The sequence below is a fragment of the Chiloscyllium plagiosum genome, unplaced genomic scaffold (assembly GCF_037043375.1).
Source record: "Chiloscyllium plagiosum isolate Xiang-an unplaced genomic scaffold, Cpla_swu_hap1 HiC_scaffold_27, whole genome shotgun sequence".
NCBI lineage: Eukaryota > Metazoa > Chordata > Chondrichthyes > Orectolobiformes > Hemiscylliidae > Chiloscyllium > Chiloscyllium plagiosum.
In genome coordinates, this window is record NW_028270165.1 from 87,893,459 (window position 1) to 87,913,497 (window position 20,039).

Below are 20,039 nucleotides of genomic sequence, written 5' to 3' on the forward strand. Positions count from 1 at the left end.
TGAGTTGGTCTGGTGGGAAGCTGGTTGGAAGTTTGGTGTGAATTAGATGGGTCAAATAGCCTGCAGGGATTATATGATTCTGCTACCATGACCACGTGTATATTGAGAAGTGACTGCTGTGGTCCTGGGAAAGGTGGGATTTGTGGTGTCGCTGCCCGCTGTCCATTCTCTCCCTGTCCCCCCAACTCTTGTCCATTTTCTCTCTCTCGACCCCCAGCCATTCTCTTTCCTTACTTCCCCCAGCACCTGTTGTTTCTTGTGCCTCAAGACTTCTTTGATTGCTGTATCAATACTTTCTAAGAAAAGAGAGAGAGAATGGATGTTGATAAGTCTATATGAGAGATGGGGGTGTAGGAGAAATGGCTGATCTTTAAAATGAAGAATCGCTAAAATGATATATTCAGAAACATCATTAAAGCATCTTCAATTTTATTAAAAAGCTGCAGGCACCTTTCTGAACCTGCATTGAAATATGCGCAGTTAGGCCACAGTTGAGTACAGGCTGTAATGGGTGAATTCCTAGTCTTGTGATATAGGTTCCAACTATGTAGAACAAGAGTCACAGAGTCAGCAACGGACCGCTTATGCTCTTCGGTGTCAGCAAAAATCTGCGCATACTCCTAGATTTCTGCACAAACGGTTTGCCACCTTCTTTTGATGGACCAATAGAGAGCCCTGGAGAATCGGAAAGAGACTGGACCTCCTGCCATTCAGAGCTCCCCATTCTCTGAATGCGGAAGTTGGACAATGAGCTTTGAAAGCTGCTAATCTCTCCCTGAACGATGGTTGAGCTTCACCCCAGACTGCAACTTCATTCCTCTGTCCAACATCTGTGAGTACAGCACTCTCTTTTCCGTTTCTTGTTTTGCATTCTGGGCTTCAATTGTTGACTTACAGCAAGTGAAAGGAAAGGGAGTGAATCCAGGGAGGGGACGGACTACGGAAACGTTGGTCCAGGTCGTTCTCAGTCGGCAAACACATGGCAATTGCATTACCACAAGTGTGATAATATAGCCTTTACTGTGGAATAAAAAGCAGAAAGGAGTTGCATTGTTAAAAGTGACACATTGGGATGTGAAGGAAGTGAGGACTGCAGATGCTAGAGATTAAGAGTCAAAGTGTGGCGCTGGAAAAGCACAGCAGGTCAGACAGTATCCGAGGACCAGGAGAGTCAACATTTCAGACATGAGCCCTTCATCAGGAATGATGTGTCATGTACAAAAGGCCTTCTACAGGCCGCCTCCTTGCGAAACGTTTCAGAGAACACCTCTGGGACGCCCGGACCAACCAACCCAACCACCCTGTGCCTCAACACTTCAACTCCCCCTCCCACTCCACCAAGGACATGCAGGTCCTTGGACTCCTCCATCGCCAGACAATAGCAACACGACAGCTGGAGGAAGAGTGCCTCATCTTCTGCCTAGGAACCCTCCAACCTAAAGGGATCAATTCAGATTTCTCCAGTTTCCTCATTTCCCCTCCCCCCACCTTGTCTCAGTCCCAACCCTCGAACTCAGCACCACCTTCCGAACCTGCAATCTTCTTCCTGACCTCTCCGCCCCCACTCCAGTCTATCACCCTTACCTTAACCTCCTTGCACCTATCGCATTTCCAATGCCCCTCCGCCAAGTCCCTCCTCCCTACCTTTTATCTTGGCACACTCTCCTCATTCCTGAAGAAGGGCTCATGCCCGAAACGGCGATTTTCCTGCTCTTTGGATGCTGCCTGACCTGCTGTGCTTTTCCAGCAACACATTTTCAGCTCAGCGTCCTTCTACACTCGTCAATGCCAATTGTCAGACAGGTGAAACAAGCAATCAGCAAGGCAAGTGGTATATTAGCAAGAGGAGTTGAGTTCAGAAGTGGGGATGTCTTCCTGCAGTTGTGAAGGGTCATTGAATATATTCAAGGCTGAATTCATCTGATTTTTGAACAAAGTGGATGGTGATGGGGGAAAGTTAAAAAAAAAAAGTTTTTAAGACCAGTCAGAATAGTTCCAAAGTAATACAGAACAGAAACAGACCCTTCAGTCCAACTAGTCCATGCTGACTATATTCACAAACTAAACTAGTCCCATCTAGTTTGACCTATATCCCTGCAAACCTTTCCTATTAATGTACTTATCCAAATGTCTTAAATGTTGACAGTTCCTGCATCCACCATTTCCTCAGAACATTGAAAGAGAGTGATTCCACATGTAAACCAAAAGAAAAAGGTGCTCTTCATGTCTTTTTTTTTTAAATCTTTCTCCTCTCACCTTAAAAATGTACTCCCTAATCTTGAAACCCCCACCCGAAGGAAACAGCATCTGCCATGCACATCAATATCCCTTCTTGACTTTATAAACTAAGGTCACCTCTCAACCTCTTGTGCTGCAGTGAAAAATGTCCCAGCATATCCACCCCGATGTAGGTATATTCATATCCAGTTATGATCTGTTCAATGCTGGTGCAGGCCCAAAAGACCAAATGGCCTACTCCTGCTCCCAATTCTCACCCTCATGAGTCTAAGGACAGCAAGAGACCATAAAACATTGGAGCACAAAATTAGGCTATTCAGCCCATCAGGTATCTTCATACCATTCAATCGTGGCTGAGAGGTTTCTCAATCCCATTCTCCCGCTTTCTCCCTGTAACTCTCGATCCCCTTGATACTCGACAGCCTATCTATCTCAGTCTTAAATATCCTCAGTGACCTGGCCTGCTCAGCCTTCTGTGGCAATGAATTCAAGAGATTCGCCACTCTCTGGTTGAAAGGTTCCTCCTTATCTCTGTTCTAAAAGGTCTTCCCTTTACTCGAAGGCTGGGGCCTCGGTCTCTAGTCTCTTCTGTCAGTGGAAACATCTTCCCAATGTTCACTCTGCCCTGGCCGTTCAGTGTTCGGTATGTTTCAATTAGATCTCCCCTGTGTGGGAGCCTGTGTTATGAACTAAACCAGACCATGCAAAACATTCTTCAGCAGGCAGCCCCACACCATAACTTTGCAATTTGTTTCAGTAAGTGTACAGTAAAAATTACCTGGAGTAAGTTAGCTTGGTTGATTACTAGATTTTAAAACAGACAATAATTATTCACAAAATTACACAATTAAACACAAAGATCAGAATAAAGAACCCCTACAGAACTCAGCCTATCCAACTAGACTTAATTATGCTGTTCGAATATATACAACAGTCCGAATAAGCAAACTCAATTTGAAAACCAGTATAAATAGAACACATGCCTACAGATTGAAGTTGAGAGGCAGAAAAGAGAGAGAAAGTTTCCACACAGCTCCCTGTTGAATTTCCAACCAGTTTGAAAGCTGACTACGCCCCCTTTCTTTTTAATACAGGTCACTTCTAAAATATGACCATGTTGGCCTGAAATCTCATCAGTTTACATATAAACAAAAGGCCTCTTAAAATCCTTTTCATCTCAATACCAAACCAGACTGATCGGAGATTGACCCAGTTTATTACCCCTCTGGGAAAAAAGTCAAAGACAGTCTCCTTGAGCCAAGGAACATCTTTTAGGAAAAAAAGGTACTAGCTTTGTGACACCTGTTAATCAGCAAGAACCAGACACTTCAGGATGAGGTACAGCAGGGATTAGGTTCAACAAAGTGAGAATGGAGGGAGTGAGAGAGGATATGGGGCCTCTGGACGGTAGGATAAAATGGCTGAAGGAGCTGCACAAGATAGCTTCTGCTTTGCTACGTGACGAGCTGCTGCTTGTGTCTGTAGCTGTATAAACAACTAACTACTAAAACCACTAGAATGCAGAAGTAGACCAATGAGAAAGTACTAACCACACTCTGCAAGCTGCAAGCCCTTTGTATCTCAAGATAAAGATGACCTAACCTTTATGACTTAACTTGTTTACCAATTATCATAAGAGTCATAGAGATGTACAGCATGGAAACAGACCCTTCGGTCCAACCCGTCCAGATATCCCAACACAATAGAGTCCCACCTACCAGCACCCAGCCCATATCCCTCCAAACCCTTCCTATTCATCCAAATGCCTTTTCAAATGTTACAATTATATCAGCCTCCACCACTTCCTCTGGCAGTTCATTCCATACACTTACCACCCTCTGCGTGAAAAGGTTGCCCCTTAGGTCTCTTTTTATATCTTTCCCCTCTCACCCTAAACCTATGCCCTCTAGTTTTAGACTCCCTGACCCCAGGGAAAAGATTTTGTCTATTAATTCTATCCATGCCCCTCATGATTTTGTAAACTTCTATAAGGTCACCCCTCAACCTCCGATGCTCCAGGGAAAACAGCCCCAGCCTGTTCAGCCTTTCCCTAAAGCTCAAATCCTCCAGCTCTGGCAACATCCTTGTAAATCTTCTCTGGATCCTTTCAAGTTTCACAACATCTTCCCGATAGGAAGGAGACCAGAACTGCATGCAATATTCCAACAGTGACCTAACCAATGTCCTATACAGCCGCAATATGACCTTGGAGTGTGGAACCTGAAACAGCCCGGAAAGAGGAATTCACGACATGAAGTTGCTATACACTCACTCACTTGTATGCGGCTGAAGCTTTGGCCATGGAGAAACCTGAGGAATCCTGCCCCATGGAGAAACCATGGAAGTGTGGCAACTGCGGATAAGGCTGTTCCTCTGCACAGAGTGCAGGAAGGCCTTCAGCAAGTTATTTGTTCTGTTGAGGCACCAGTGGGTCCACACTAGGGAGAGGCCTTCAGCTGCCCAGAGTACGGAAAGGGCTTTACCCATGCCTGTGCCCTGCCGACCCACAGCAATATGGTTGACTCAAGACTGCCCCCATCCGGGCAAATGAGTGGGGAGAAACTGACTCGGATGCAGTGTATGGGATAAAATTGCTGGGTGAGGCAATACCTCCTCCGGGTTACGGTTGTACCAAGGATGCAATTACAAAGGGACAACTCGGTGGTGACCAAGAGTAAAGAAAGTGGAATGGGGAGTGTGTGAGCTTTGACCTTGAGCTGTTTAAAAAACAGCTATCTTTTCTGTGCCGTTTTGTTGAGGAGATCTGAAGCTGTAAGAAAGTTGGGTTGCAGTAAAGGTTACCTGAACTTATCGCCGGGCTCAGACTCTCATTGAAAGCTTTGAATTCCAAGGAGTTTTGTTTTAAAGCTGATCCTTTCTTTCAGCCTCCTGCACTGAATTTCCAATGTCATGTATCAGCAAGAGCAGTGAATGAGTACCTAGTTTTGTTTGAAATTGTAAGTTTTTCAGGAGTGCAGAGTGCTTCGCTTCATCAGCATTGTAATGTTTCCTGGCAACACCAGGAGGTGTGGGCTGTGTTCACGAGAAATGTTGTGGAGGTGCCGGTATTGGACTGGGGTGGGTAAAGTTAAAAATCACAACACCAGGTTACAGTCCAACAGGTTTATTTGGAAGCACTAGCTTTTGGAGCGCTGCTCCTTCATCGGGGAGCTGTAGTGCACGATCATAAGACAGAGATTTTATAGCAAAAGATCAGAGTGTCATGCAACTGATAGGATATATTGAACAACCCTAGGTTGCTATTCAGTCTTTCCTCTTTTAGAACGGGTTGCAGGTTTCAGTTCAGTAATATGTAAATCCCAGAACACAGAGTCACAGAGATGTACAGCGTGGAAACAGACCCTTCGGTCCAACTTGTCCATGCCGACCAGATATCCTAACCCAATCTAGTCCCACTTGCCAGCACCTGGCCCATATCCCACCAAACCCTTCCTATTCATATACCCATCCAAATGCCTCGTAAATGTTGCAATTATACCAGCCTCCATCACATCCTCTGGCAGCTCATTCCATACACGTACCATTCTCTGCGTGAAAAAGTTGCCCTTAGGTCTCTTTTATATCTTTCCCCTCTCACCCTAAACCTATGCCCTCTAGTTTTGGACTCCCCGACCCCAGGAAAAAGACTTAGTCTATTTACCCTATCCATGCCCCTCAACTTTGTAAACCTCTATAAGGTCACCCCTCAACCTCCAACTCTCCAGGGAAAACAGCCCCAGCCTGTTCAGCCTCTCCCATAGCTCAAATCCTCCAACTTTGGCAACATGCTTGTAAATCTTTTCTGAACCCTTTCAAGTTTCACAACATCTTCCCGATAGGAAGGAGACCAGAATTGCACGCAATATTCCAACAATGCCCTACCAATGTCCTGTACAGCCGCAACAGGACCTCCCAACTCCTGTACTCAATACTCTGACCAATAAAAGAAAGCATACCAAATGCCCTCTTCACTATCCTATCTACCTGCGACTCCACTTTCAAGGAGCTATGAACCTGCACTCCGAGGTCTCTTTGTTCAGCAACGCTCCCTAGGACCTTACTATTAAGTGTTTCGATCAGAGTGGCGCTGGAAAAGCACAGCAGGTCAGGTAGCATCCAAGGAACAGGAAAATCAACGTTTCAGGCAAAAGCCCTTCATCAGGAATACAGCTTTATTCCTGACGAAGGGCTTTTGTCTGAAACATCGATTTTCCTGTTCCTCGGATGCAGCCTGACTTACTGTGCTTTTCCAGCACCACTCTGATCGAAACTCTGGTTTCCAGCATCTGCAGTCCTCACTTTTGCCTAGTTGATCCTTACCATGAAGTGTATAATCCTGCTAAAATTTGTTTTCCCAAAATGCAGCACCTCACATTTATTTTAATTAAACTCCATCTGCCACTTCTCAGTCCATTGGCCCATCTGGTCAAGATTCTGTTGTAATCCGAGGTAACCCTCTTCTCTGTCCACTACACGTCCAATTTTGGGGTCATCTGCAAACTTACTAACTGTTCCTCTTATGCTTACATCCAAAATCATTTATGTAAATGACAAAAAGTAGGAGGACCCAGCACTGATCCTTGTGACACTCCACTGGTCACAGGCCTCCAGTCTGAAAAACAATCCTCCACCACCACCCTCCGTCTTCTACCTTTGGAGCCAGTTCTGTATCCAAATGGCTAGTTCTCCCTGTATTCCGTGAGATCTAACCTTGCTAATCAGTCTCCCATGGGCAACCTTGTCGAACGCCTTACTGAAGTGCATATACATCACATCTATCACTATGCCCTCATCAATCCTCTTTGTTACTTCCTCAAAAAACTCAATCTGACTATCCCTAATCAGTCATTGCCTTTCCAAATACATGTACATCCTGTCCCTCAGGATTCCCTCCAACAACTTGCCCACCATTGATGTCAGGCTCACTGGTCTATAGTTCCCTGGCTTGTCCTTACCACCCTTCTTAAACAGTGGCAACACGTTAGCCAACCTCCAGTCTTCTGGCACCTCACCTGTTGACGATCAACGGTACAAATATTTCAGCAAGAGGCCCAGCAATCACTTCTCTAGCTTCCCACAGAGTTCGAGGGTACACCTGATCAGGTCCTGGGAATTTATCCACTTTTAGGTGGTTTCAAGACATGCAGCATTTTCTCCTCTGTAATATGGACATTTTGCAAGATGTCACCATCTATTTCCCTACAATCTATATCTTCCATATCCTTTTCCACAGTAAATACTGATGCAAAATACTAACTTAGTATCTCCCCCATTTTCTGCCGCTCCACACAAAGACCGCCATGCTGATCTTTGCGGGGCCCTATTCTCTCCCTAGTTACCCTTTTGTCCATATATATATATATATATATCTCATGTCCACTTTTTGCCCTCCTGATTTCCCTCTTAAGTATATTTCTACTTCCTTTATTCTCTAAGGATTCACTATACATAACATATGCTTCCTTTTTCTTAACCAAACCCTCAATTTCTTTCGTCATCCAGCATTCCTTATACCTACCAGCCTTTCCTTTCACCCTAACAGGAATATCCTCTCTCTGGATTCTCATTATCTCATTTCTGAAGGCTTCCCATTTTCCAGCCGTCCCTTTACCTGCGAACATCTGTCCCCAGTCAGTTTTGAAAAGTTCTTGCCTAATGCCGTTACAATTGACTTTTCTCCAATTTACAATCTGGTCAATTCTTTTCCATCATTATTTTAAATCTAATAGAATTATGGTCGCTGGCTCCAAAGTGCTCCCCCACTGACACCCCAGTCACCTGCCCTGCCTTATTTCCCAAGAGTAAGTCAAGGTTTGCACCTTCTCTAGTAGGTACATCTGCATACAGAATCAGAAAATTGTCTTGTACACACTTGACAAATTCCTCTCCATCTAAACACTTAACACTATGGCAATCCCAGTCTATGTTTGGAAAGTTAAAATCCCCTATCATTACCACCCTATTTTTCTTACAGATAACTAAGATCTGCTTACAAGTTTGTTTCTCAATTTCCCTCTAACTATTAGGGGGTCTATAATACAATCCCAATAACGTTATCATCCCTTTCTTATTTCTCAGTTCCACCCAAATAACTTCCCTAGATGTATTTCCGGTAATATCCTCCCTCAGCACAGCTGTAATGTTATCTCTTGCGAAAACAAGGGTGGGCAGGACTTGTACAGTTAATGGTAGGGCCCTGTTGTAAAACAGAGACATGGGGGAGTAGGAGTTCAGGTACATAGTTCTTTGAAAGTTGCATCACTGGTAGATAGGGTGGTTAAGAAGGCATTTAGCACAAATGCCTTCATTGTTCACGCTGTTGAGTTTCTGAGTTGAGACATCATGTAGAGATTGTACAGAATGTTGGTGAGGCCATTTTAGAGTACTGAGTACAGTTCTGGTGACCCTGTAATAGGAAGAACTCTATTAGAGAGGGTTTGGTAAAGACTTACCAGAACGTTACCAGGACTGGAGGGTTTGAGTTATAAGGAGAGGGTGGAGCACAGGAGGTTGAGGGGTGACCTCATTGAGATTTATAAAATCTGAGGAGTGGAGGTCAGGATTTTTGCAAAGGGCTGTTCCTTAGCATCGGGATACTCAAAACGGTGGGGCATATTGTTTTAACGTGACAGGAGGGAGATTTAAAAGGAACCTGAAGGGCAACGCTTTGACAGAGTGTTGTTTGCATGTGGAATGAACTTGCTGAGGATGTGGTAGATGCAGGTACAGCTACAACATTTAAACAACATTTAGATGGGTACATGAAGAGAAAGGTTTAGAGGGATATGGGCCAAATACAGGCAAATGGAACTAGTTTAATTTGGGAATCCTGGTCGGTATGAAGGGGTTGCACCATGCTGTAAACCTCTATGAACCAGAAATGATCTTATTCAAACCTGTAGAATTCTGAAAGGGGCTTGACAGGATAGATGCAGATAAAAATTTTCCTTCGTTGGGGGCGTCATAGAATCCTGACAACGTGGAAGCAGGTCATTCGGCCCATCTATTCCATTCTCGCCCTTTATATTGCATCCCACCCATACCTACCCCCTTACTCCGTATTTCCCATGGCTAATCCATCCTAACTTGCACATCCCTGGCAATAGGACTCAGCTAGAGAGGTTCTCACACAATGTCGAAGGCATTGAAACCCATCATTCAGGGAACCCCTAGCTTTTGTCACGACACTACAGATTTCTTACAGAAACTCAGCACCCATGGACCAGTACTCTCAATGTCAGCATCACGGCAACAGCCTTATTATTCCATACCAACAAATGCCAATCTCTGACCACCGTCCTACAACTCATCCACTTTATCCTCGATCACAACATCTTCACCTTTGACAACCAGTTCTTCATCCAGACCATGGAACCAAATTTGCACCCCAATATGCCAACATTTTTATGCAGAGGTTCGAACAAGGCGACTTCTCTACGCAGGACCTCCAACCAACACTATACACCAGGTACATTGACGACACTTTCTTCTTCTGGACACATGGAGAGGAGTCACGGAAAAAGCTATACAGTGATATCAACATGTTCCATCCCACCAAACTCATTTTGGACTATTCTCTACTATCTGTCTCATTCTTGGACACCTGCATCTCCATCAAGGATGGGCAGCAACTCAGCACCACACACAACCTCAAACCCACACATAACCTCACGATGCTACACTTCTCCAGCTTCCACCCAAAACAGCCATCCCCTTATGGATAAGCCCTACGCATACACAGGATCTGTTCAGATGAGGAGGAACATGACGGGCACTTAGAAGTATTCAGGGATGCTCAACTCATTGGCCGCCGGTTCCAACATGCCATGGTGAACCATGGGAAATGCAGGGTTATAGTTTCATAGTAATAGAAGCAAGAGTAGGCCATTTGGCTCACCCAGTCCACTCCGCCATTTATTAAGATCATGGCTGATTTATCCATCGTCTCAGCTCCTCCTCCCTGCATTGTACCAACTACCCTTAAGTCCCTGACCATGCAAAACCCATCCAACCGTGTCTTCAATATACTTAATGAAGCTGCCTCTACTGCTTCCACAGGCAAAGAATTCCATAGATTCATGACTCTCTGGGAATAGTGGTTCCTCCTAATGTCTGTCCTAAATCTACTCCCCCTAATCTTGAGACCTGGTCTCATCCACCAGCAGAAATGTGTGGATAGGGTAGGGCTGCATTCCACAGTGCAATGAATTCCCATCTCCCACCAAAATCCCGGATGTACTCAGTTGCAGTCTCACAATTGAAAGATTTTACTGTAACTTCTTCTGCTCCCACTAAGGGCAAAAAAGTCCATTCTTCATGACCACATTTCTGCTTTCACCGAAGACGATTAGAATCATATAGCAAGGAAACAGACCCTTCCGTCCAACCCGTCCGTACCAACCAGATATCCTAATTAATCTCGTCTCATTTGCTAGCATTTGGGCCGCATCCCTCTAAACCCTTTCTATTCATGTACTCAGCCAGATGCCTTTTAAAATGTTGTAATTGTACCAGCCTCCTCCACTTCCTCTGTTAGATTGTTCCATACATACACCACCCTCTGCATGATAAAAATGCCTCTCAGGTCCCTTTCCTCACCCACCTTAAACCTATGCCCCTCCTGTTCTGGACTCCCCTACCCTGGGAACAAACCCTATCCATGCCCCTTAGAAACCTCTAAGGTCACCTCAGCCTTGAATGCTCCAGGGAAAACATTGCTGGCCTACTCAGCCTCTCCCTGTAGCTCAAACTCACCAACTCTGGCATCAGCCTTGTAACTCTTTTCAAAACCCTTTCAATGTTTCACAACATCTTTCCTATAGTAGAGAGACCAGAACTGTATACAGTATTCCAGACCTCCTGTACTGCCTCAACATAACCTCCCAACTCCTATACTCAATCCACTGACCAATAAAGGAAAGCATACCAAACACTTTCTTCACTACCATCCCTACTTGTGACTCCACTTTCAAGGAAAGGAACCTACACTCCCTGTCTCTTGGTTCAGGAACACTCCCCAGGACCTGACCATTTAATGTATAAGTGTAGAAGTCCTGTCCCAATTTGCCTTTCCAAAATGCAACACCTCACATTTCTCTAAATTAAACTCCATCTACCATTCCTCGGCCCATTGGCCTATCCGATAAATTATAATTCGTAATGAATTCTCTTTCCTCTCTTATTCCTGAGAAGCAGAAAATCTCCATCCCACACACACTCCCTCCATTTTTACTTTGCTGAACCTCATCCTGAAGGGTCTGGATCATTCCGATGAACAGGTTCACACTCGGAGGATCTAATTGAAACATACAGAATACTGAACAGCCTGGCCAAAGTGGACATTGGGAAGGTGTTTCCACTGGTATGAGAGACTAGGACTCGATGGCACAGCCTTCGAGTAAAGGGAAAACCTTTCAGAATAGAGGCAAGGAGAAACTTCATCAGCCAGAGAGCAGTGAATCTATGGAATTCATTGCCACAGAAGGCTGTGGAGGACAAGTCACTGAGAAAATTTAAGACGGAGACAGATCGGTTCTTGAGTATCAAGGGGATTGAGCGTTACAGGGAGAAAGTGGAAGAATGGGTTTGAGAAACTCATCAGCCATGATAAAATGATGGAGCAGAGCTGATGGGCAGAATAGCATTATTTCTGCTCCTATGTCTTGTGGTCTGTTGATGTCCTGGACACAGTGTCAGAATTGGGAGCAGGAGTAGGCCATTTGGTCTTTCGAGCTTGGACCAGCATTGAACAGATCATAACTGGATATGAATCTACTTCCATTTCGGTGGATAGGCTGAGATGTTTTCACTGGAAGTAAGTGAGGGCTGCAGATGCTGGAGATCAGAGTCCAGAGTGCGGTGCTAGAAAAGCACAGGTCAGGCAGCATCTGAAAAGCAGGAAAATCGACGGTTCAGGCATCTGTCCTTCATCAGAGCTTATGCCCAAAACGTAGATTTTCCTGCTGCTCGGATGTTGCCTGACCTGCTGTATTTTTCCAGCACCACACTCGTTTTCACTGGACCACAGGAGATTGAGAAGTGACCTTATAGAGGTTTACAAAATCATGAAGGGGGTAGATGAGATGAAAGGCAGGGGTCCTTTCCCTTGGGTGGGGGTTTCAAGATTAGAGAGCAATTTTGAAGGAGAGAGGACAAAGGTTTAAAAAGTCATGAGGGGCATGATTTTTTTTTAAACAGAGTGGTTTGTGTGGAATGAATGTCCAGAGGAAGTGGTGGATGCAGGTACAGTTACAATGTTTAAAAGGCATTTGGATAAGTACATGAATAGGAAAGGTTCTGAGGGATATGGGCCAATCTAGGTGAGACTAGTTTAGTTTCAGTACATAGTCAGCATGGAGTAGTTGGTCTGAAGGGTCTGTTTCTGTGTTATATGACTAACTGTTCTGTGGGGAGAAATTGATTGGCCCATATCCCTCAGAACCTTTCCTATTCATGTACTTATCCAAATGCCTTTTAAACATTGTAACTGTACCTGCATCCACCACTTCCTCTGGACATTCATTCCACACAAACCACTCTGTTTAAAAAAAAATCATGCCCCTCATGACTTTTTAAACCTTTGTCCTCTCTCCTTCAAAATTGCTCTCTAATCTTGAAACCCCCACCCAAGGGAAAGGACCCCTGCCTTTCATCTCATCTATCCCCTTCCTGAAGAAGGGCATGTGCCCGAAACGTCGAATCTTCTGTTCCCTAGATGCTGCCTGACCTGCTGTGCTGTTCCAGCAATAAAGTTTCAGCTCTAACTGTTCTGTACTGATCTTAAAACCATTTTCTGCTTTCCCCCATAAACATCCACTTCTTTGTTGTTCAAAGATCAAGTGAACCTAGCCTTGAATACATTCAATGAGCCCCTAACTGCAGGAAGACATCCCCAATTCTGAACTCAGTTCCTCTTGCTAATGTACCACTTGCTTTGCTCATTGATTGCTGCACCTGTCTGACAACTGGCGATCGCTAGACGCTGAGCCCCCTTTGTACATCCATACATCATTCCTGATGAAGGGCTCATGCCCAAAACGTGGACTGTCCTACTCCTCGGATGCTGCCTAACCTGCTGTGCTTTTCCAGCACCACACTTTTCAACTCTGATCTCCAGTATCTGCAGACCTCACCTTCTCCACATCCCAATATATCACCATTTAAACAATGCACCTCCTTTCTGTTTTTTTTTTCACAGCAAAGGCAATAACTTCAAATTGCGGTACTGTATTTGCCATGCGTTTGCCAAATGTGGTCTTCTCTACATCGGTGAGACCAAACGTAAACTTGGGGAATGGTCCACAGCTGAAGCCGTAGAGTCCGAATGGACCTCCCAGTCACCACCCATTTTAATTCCCTTTCCCACTCCCTTTCTGACATAATCACCTTCGGCCTCCTGCATTTCCACAACGAACCAAACCGTAAATTAAAGGAACACCTCATCTTCCACCTGGGCAGCCAACAGCCCGGAGGCCTCAACACCGCGTTTTCCAATTTCAAATAACCTCCCTTTCCATCACCGACTCCCTTCCCAGTCCCTCCCATTCCACTCTTCCTTGCCACCAACCAGATTCCTTCCACCCACTCATCAACCAGGTTGTACCCTCTACCTCTCTCCAGCTATCTCCACTTCACCACCCTGTCCCCAGCACACCCTTGTTCTGCACCTTCCCCTACACCCATCCTCAGTCTGGAACAAGGGTTACACCCGAAACGTCAACTTCTCCACTTCCTGAAGCTACCTGGCTTGCTGCATTCTTCCAGCCTCCTGCCGGTCTATTTTGCCAATTGAGACACAGACCTGGACCAACATTTCCCGAGTCTGCCCCCTCTCTGGATTTGTTCCCTCTCCTTTCAGTTGCTGCAAGTCAACAATTAAACCCCAGAATGAAAAATAAATAGAAAAAGGGGTGAGAAAAGAGTGTTGTATTCACAGATGTTAGACAGAGGAAGGAAGTTGCAGTCTGGACTGAAGCTCAATCTTCATTCTGAGAGAGTGGAGCAGCAGCAGCTTCAGCTTCAGAAGGTCATGGTCCAGCTTCTGCTTTCAGACAGCAGGGGAGCTCTGATTGGCAAGAGGACAAGTCACCTTCAGGTTCTCCAGTGCCCCTTATCGGTCCATCAAAAGAAGATCTTGCGCCTTTTCTGCCGACAGCAAGGAACATGCCCAATATTTTGGTGACACCACTGAACACGCGCCCTGCAATATGCTCTTGTGGCGATACCAGTGTTACTGACAGATATTAAGTGTCCAAATACCAAGAGGAGAAAAAAAAAAGGATAGAGCCACAATTTTTTTTTTCCCCCACATGGCTTGACATTTTATTGTTTTGGCATTTTGTCTGGCTGCTCAATCTCGGTGTTTTCCCCAGTGTAGCGGTAAAGTTCAGAACTAGAGGGCATAGGTTTAGGTTGATAGCAGAAAGATATAAAAGGTACCTAAGGTGCAACGTTTCCATGCAGAGTGTGGTACGTGTATGGAAGGAGCTGCCGGAGGAAGTTGTGGAGGCTGGTTCAATTACAACATTTAAAAGGTATCTGGATGGGTATATGAATAGGAAGAGTTTAGAGGGATATGAGCCAAGTGCTGGCAAATGGGACTAGATTAATTTAGGATATCTCGGAGAAAGTGAGGACTGCAGACACTGGAGATCAGAGTTGAGAGTGTTGGAAAAGCACAGCAGGTCAGGCAGCATCCAAGGAGCAGGAGAATTGACATTTTGGGCATAAGCCCTTCAACAGGAATCTTTTCTGAGGATGTAGAATCTGGGTTGCAGTTCTGGGAAAAGTGAGGCTCTGAGCTTGGGCAGGACTGACTGCAGGTAAAGTAGATGGCTGATAGTGTGCAGTGGAGGATCCAAAAAGAGAATCATTGGTGAAGGTTTTGGATTTGTAGTGGGTACTGGGTATCCTGTTCAGGTCCAAACTGGGTTAGTCTGAATGTGGTCCGGAGTCCACGTGGGATCAGATGGTTCCATAGCTAAGCAATGAGAAAGGAGATATGGCTGTGGTAGTCAAATTGCTTGAGGACATGGCTGAAGAAATTCTGGGCAGAGGAGAGGACTTGGGGGGGGGGTACAGTGAGAGAGGGACTGTCAGATCTTTGTAGACAGAGGAGGAGAACTTCTTCCAGGTCGGCATCCATGGAAGAGACTTTCCAGTAATGTTGAAATCAACTAGGAGAAAGTGAGGACTGCAGATGCTGGAGATCAGAGGAGAGAGAGTGTAGTGCTGTAAAAGCACAGCAGGTCAGGCAGCACCCGAGGAGCAGGAGAATCAATGTTTCGGGCATAAGCATTTCATTATGATGAAGGGCTTATGCCCGAAACATCGATTCTCCTGCTCCTTGGATGCTGCCTGAGCTGCTGTGTTTATCCAGCACTATACTGTCAACACTAATTTTGGATATCTGGTCAGCATGGACAGGTTGGACCAAAGGGTCTGTACAACTCTATGAGAAGCATACTTTGACAAATTACAAACTACTGTATGTCCTTGTTAACAAGGCTCAGTGCACCACATGCTTTACTAACCATTCTCAACAGGATCCTACCCCTTCAATGACTGAGGAACATATACATGCTGGTGCATAATCTCCTTCACTAGTATTTCCACACTACCCTAGGGAATTGCACAAGTAATAGCAAAGAGCAAACAGCACAAGGATTTTTAAAAAGGGAGGATAAACAGCACAAGGATTAAAAAAAAGTGAGGGTAAAAATCACAAGCCCCAGTAAAAGCAGATGGAAAGTGAGTGTAAAATGTCACTATGACAGGACAGGCCCCACATTCCTTCCCCTCCGTCCCCCCACAACCTGCCTCACCTTTCACCTCCCGGGCCCAGTACCTTCCAGGTGGCCCCATAGTTGACACAGGGGCCGCCCCACGACCAGTAGAACTCCACCACCCCGGCGGCCGACGAGTTCCCAAGCAGGCCTTTAACCCCATCCGCCTCCAGAATGCTCACCGGCTCCTGCCTGCTGTACAGCCGGCCGGTGTGGCCGTGACCCAGCAGCTGCGCCAGGAAGGCGGCGGTGCCCAGTGACGGGTGTCTGCCCCGGGCCGCACGGCGCCATTTTCCTAACGGCCGCCCTCCCGCCGCTTCCCCGCTCGAGCGACTTCTCCTCCCAACCGCCTTCGCCCCCGCGTGACGTCTGCACGGGGGGATGGGCGGGGCCGGGGGAGTCTCACCGTCACCAAGCAACAGCCACCTCGCGCTACAACTGCTCATTCACAAAAACAAACTCTCCTGTCTCGCTCTGCAGCTGCAGGGGGGACACTGCCACGTTTCCAGGAGCCCTGTCTACATTGGGAAAGCTCACGGCTCAATTTAAACAGATATTCCGAAATCTAACGGAACGGCGTCATACTATATGGGGAAATCTGCATTTTAAAGGGACATGGACATTTTCACGGGCTATTTCTGCAAATAAAGAGATTTAATGGACAAGAGCTCGTGGGTCCACAGTTAAAATGCTTTAAACAACCGTTTTTTAATTTCACTGCCTTCCCAGGATACAGAACTTCTCCCATCTGAAATTGTTTGCCCAGAAAAAATATCCAGCAGGAATATGATTATGGAGCTATCAATAAAAATGTCTAATTTGGGTCACCCAACGTTATTAATGGAAGAACATTATCTCTTCAAGGTTCGATTTGCCCATCAAAATTCCTTGAATTTAAGGTGTTCCATTGTTGTTTCAATTATGATCCATTAAAAAGCAATATCCAGTCTCATCTGTGCAGAACCAACTCAACTGACTGAACAACCGAAACAACTATTCTGTATGAACTTTAGATGTGACATCCTCTCCCTCTCTCTCTGTTGACCCAATTGGATTAACCAGGGCTGGAAGTACCACTCTCAGAATACGATTGCTGATCTACAGTTTGCTTCTGCTGCTGAACATTAGGATTTAAAAGCTGCTAGCCTGATCCCGCACAATGCACAAAAACAGACTGTTCATCCGTGTCTGCGCAGAGGATAATTTTCACTTGGAATGGATCACAAAATAACAACTGTTACCAGTCCCACAACTCATGAGTTTCCTATGGATAAAGTTAAAAATCACAACACCAGATTGGAATCCAACAAGTTTATTTGGAAGCACTAGCTTTCGGAGCGCTGCTCCTTCATCAGGTAGTTGTGGAGAATTAGATTGTGATCCCGGAATTTGTAGCAAAAGAGTCCAGTGTCATGAAAATGTGATACATTAAACAATTTTAAATTAAATCTTCCATCTTTTAGAATGGGTTTCTGCTCTTAATCCCTGAATTTATTTTTAATTACCTTCTCAAGAATGTCATTTAAATGCAGAGTTTTTCTAATAACAGGTGTGAATTCTGTCTGGGTCCCAATGTTGAGTCAGACTGACATTTTTCTTAGAAAAGCTCTGCATTTAAATTACACTCTTGAGAAGGTAATTTAGAGTTTAGGGTGCAAATCAGGGTGGATTGGCTGTGCTAAATTACCTATCGTGCCCAGGGATGTGCAAATTAGGGTGGATAGTCCATGGGAAATATGGAGTAAGGGGGTGAATTTGTATTGGCAGGATTATTCTTGCAGATACATTCAATTTTGCTCAAAGAGCACACAAACTGCAGGCAGTCAATCCATGTAATATTTTATAAATTCCTACTTTGGAAATAGGACCAGTCTGACTCAAGATTGGGATACTGATAGACTCGAACCTCACACCTTTAAAGCATTGTCTGAACTGAGATGTCACCTATTTTTTATAAAACCTTAAGTCATCTCGAGAATGTGATTTAAAAGATTTATATTAATGAACCAAAACCTGCAACCCATTCTAAAAGATGAAAGAGGTAACAGCAATCTAGGTTTGTTCAATATATCCTATCAGTTGCATGACACTGTGATCTTTTGCTCAGAAATCTGTGTCTTATTACCCTGGTCCACAGCTACCTGGTGAAGGAGCAGCACGCCAAAAGCGAGTGCTTCCAAATAAACCTGTTGGACTATAACCTGCTGTTGTGAGATATTTAACTCTATCCACCCCACTCCAATGCCAGCCCCTCCATATCGTATCTCGTGAACACAGCCCACACCTCCCGGTGCTGCTATTACACTTTACAATGCCAATGAAATGACTTACTCTGCACTCCTGAAAAATTCCCAATTTCTCAAGATACTAGCTACTCATTCACTGCTCCATTTGATATGCGACATTGGAAACTTAGTGCAGCAGGCTGAAAGAAATGAGCAGTTTTAAAACTAAAAATTCTTGGAGCTCAAAGCTTTCAATGAGAATCTGAGCCCGGCAGTAAGTTCGGGTAATCTTTATTGTGACCCAGCTTTGTTACAGCTTCAGAACCCCCCCCCCCCCCCCCCCCAGCAAAAAAGCGTAGAAAAATGAACTGCTTTTTAAACAGTTCAAAGCACACACACTCTCCACCCATCCCACCTCACCTTCTTTACTGTTTGTCACCACCAAGCTGTCCCTTTGTAACTGGATCCTTGGTACAGCGTAACTCGAAGGAAGTATTGCCTCACTCAGCAAAAAAAAATTGTCAATTCAGGGTGCAATGCAGCTTCTTGATGAACAACCAGATACGAAATGGTTAACGTCCCCAGGAAGGTGGGAGCAAAATGGAACATCAAGACATTAACACCAACACACTTCAGTCAAACATCTCTGCTCCCAGTAAGGGCAAAACATCCTGAAACTCCAGTCTTCACCATCAGATTTCTGCTTTCACAGAAGACGATTAAAGTCATACAGCACAGAAACAGACCCTTCGGTCCAACTTGTCTGTGCCAAACAGGTATCCTAAATTAATCTAGTCCAATTTGCCTGCATGTGGTCCATATCCCTCTAAATCCTTCCTATTCATGTACCCAAACAGAAGAATTTTAAAATTCCCCTCTCACCTCAAACATATGTCCCTCTAGTTTTGGACTCCCCTACCCTGGGGTAAAGACCTTGGGTATTCACCCTAGCCATGCCCCTTATGAGTGTCAACATGGTCACCCCTCAGCCTCCGATGCTCCAGGGAAAATATCCCCAGTGTATTCAGCCTCTCCCTGTAGTTTAAACCCTCCAACTCTGGCAACAGCCTTGTCAATCTTTTCTGACCCCTTTCAAAGTTACACAATATCTTTCCAATAACAGGGAGACCAGAAACAAATGCAGTCTTCCAAACATGGCCTGTACAGCTGCAACGTGACCTCCCAACTCCTATACTCAATGCTGTGACCAATAAAGGAAAGCATACCAAATGCTTTCTTCACTATCCTGTCTACCAGTGACTCCATCTTCAACGAACTATGAACCTGCACTCCAAGGTCTCTTTGTTCTACAACACCCCTCTTACGTGTGTCAGTCCTGCCTGCATTGCTTGACCAAAATGCAAACCACGCATTTTCATCTGCCACTCCTTGGCCCTTCAGCCCATCCAATCAATTCTAATTTATAGTGAACTCTTGTTTTCCCCTCTTGTTCCCTAGAATTTGAAAATCTCCATCCCACATACTCTCCCTCCATTCTCAGTTTGCTCAACCTAATCCCTGCTGTACCACATCCTGCAGGGTCTGGTTCATACTGGTTAACAGGCCCACACTTGGGGGGAGGGGGGTTCTAATTGAAACATAAACAATACTGAATCCTGAACGGCCTGAATAGAGTGGACATTGGGAAGATGTTTCCATTGGTTGGAGAGACTAGAACGAGTGGGCACAGCCTTAGAGTAAAGGGAAGACCTTGCAGAATGGTGGTGAGTGGTGAATCTATGGAATTCACTGCCACAGAAGGCTGTGGAGGCCTGTCATTGTGGATATTTAG

The 20,039-nt window shown here is 45.1% G+C and overlaps 1 protein-coding gene across 7 annotated transcripts in view; it reads right to left on the reverse strand.

Annotated features, from left to right (window-relative positions):
- LOC122545194 (uncharacterized) overlaps nt 1-20,039 on the reverse strand; it is a 785,061-nt gene that overhangs the window by 760,066 nt on the left and 4,956 nt on the right. For 2 of the 7 annotated variants that reach the window (XR_015751655.1, XR_015751657.1), the window contains exon 3: nt 413-1,020. The gene's annotated coding sequence lies outside the window, so the exon portion shown is untranslated. Of the gene's footprint in view, nt 1-412; nt 1,021-16,061; nt 16,179-18,624; nt 18,793-20,039 lie in introns of those variants that run through there. The other 5 variants (XR_015751658.1, XR_015751660.1, XR_015751652.1 and 2 more) reach the window with 5 other exon arrangements.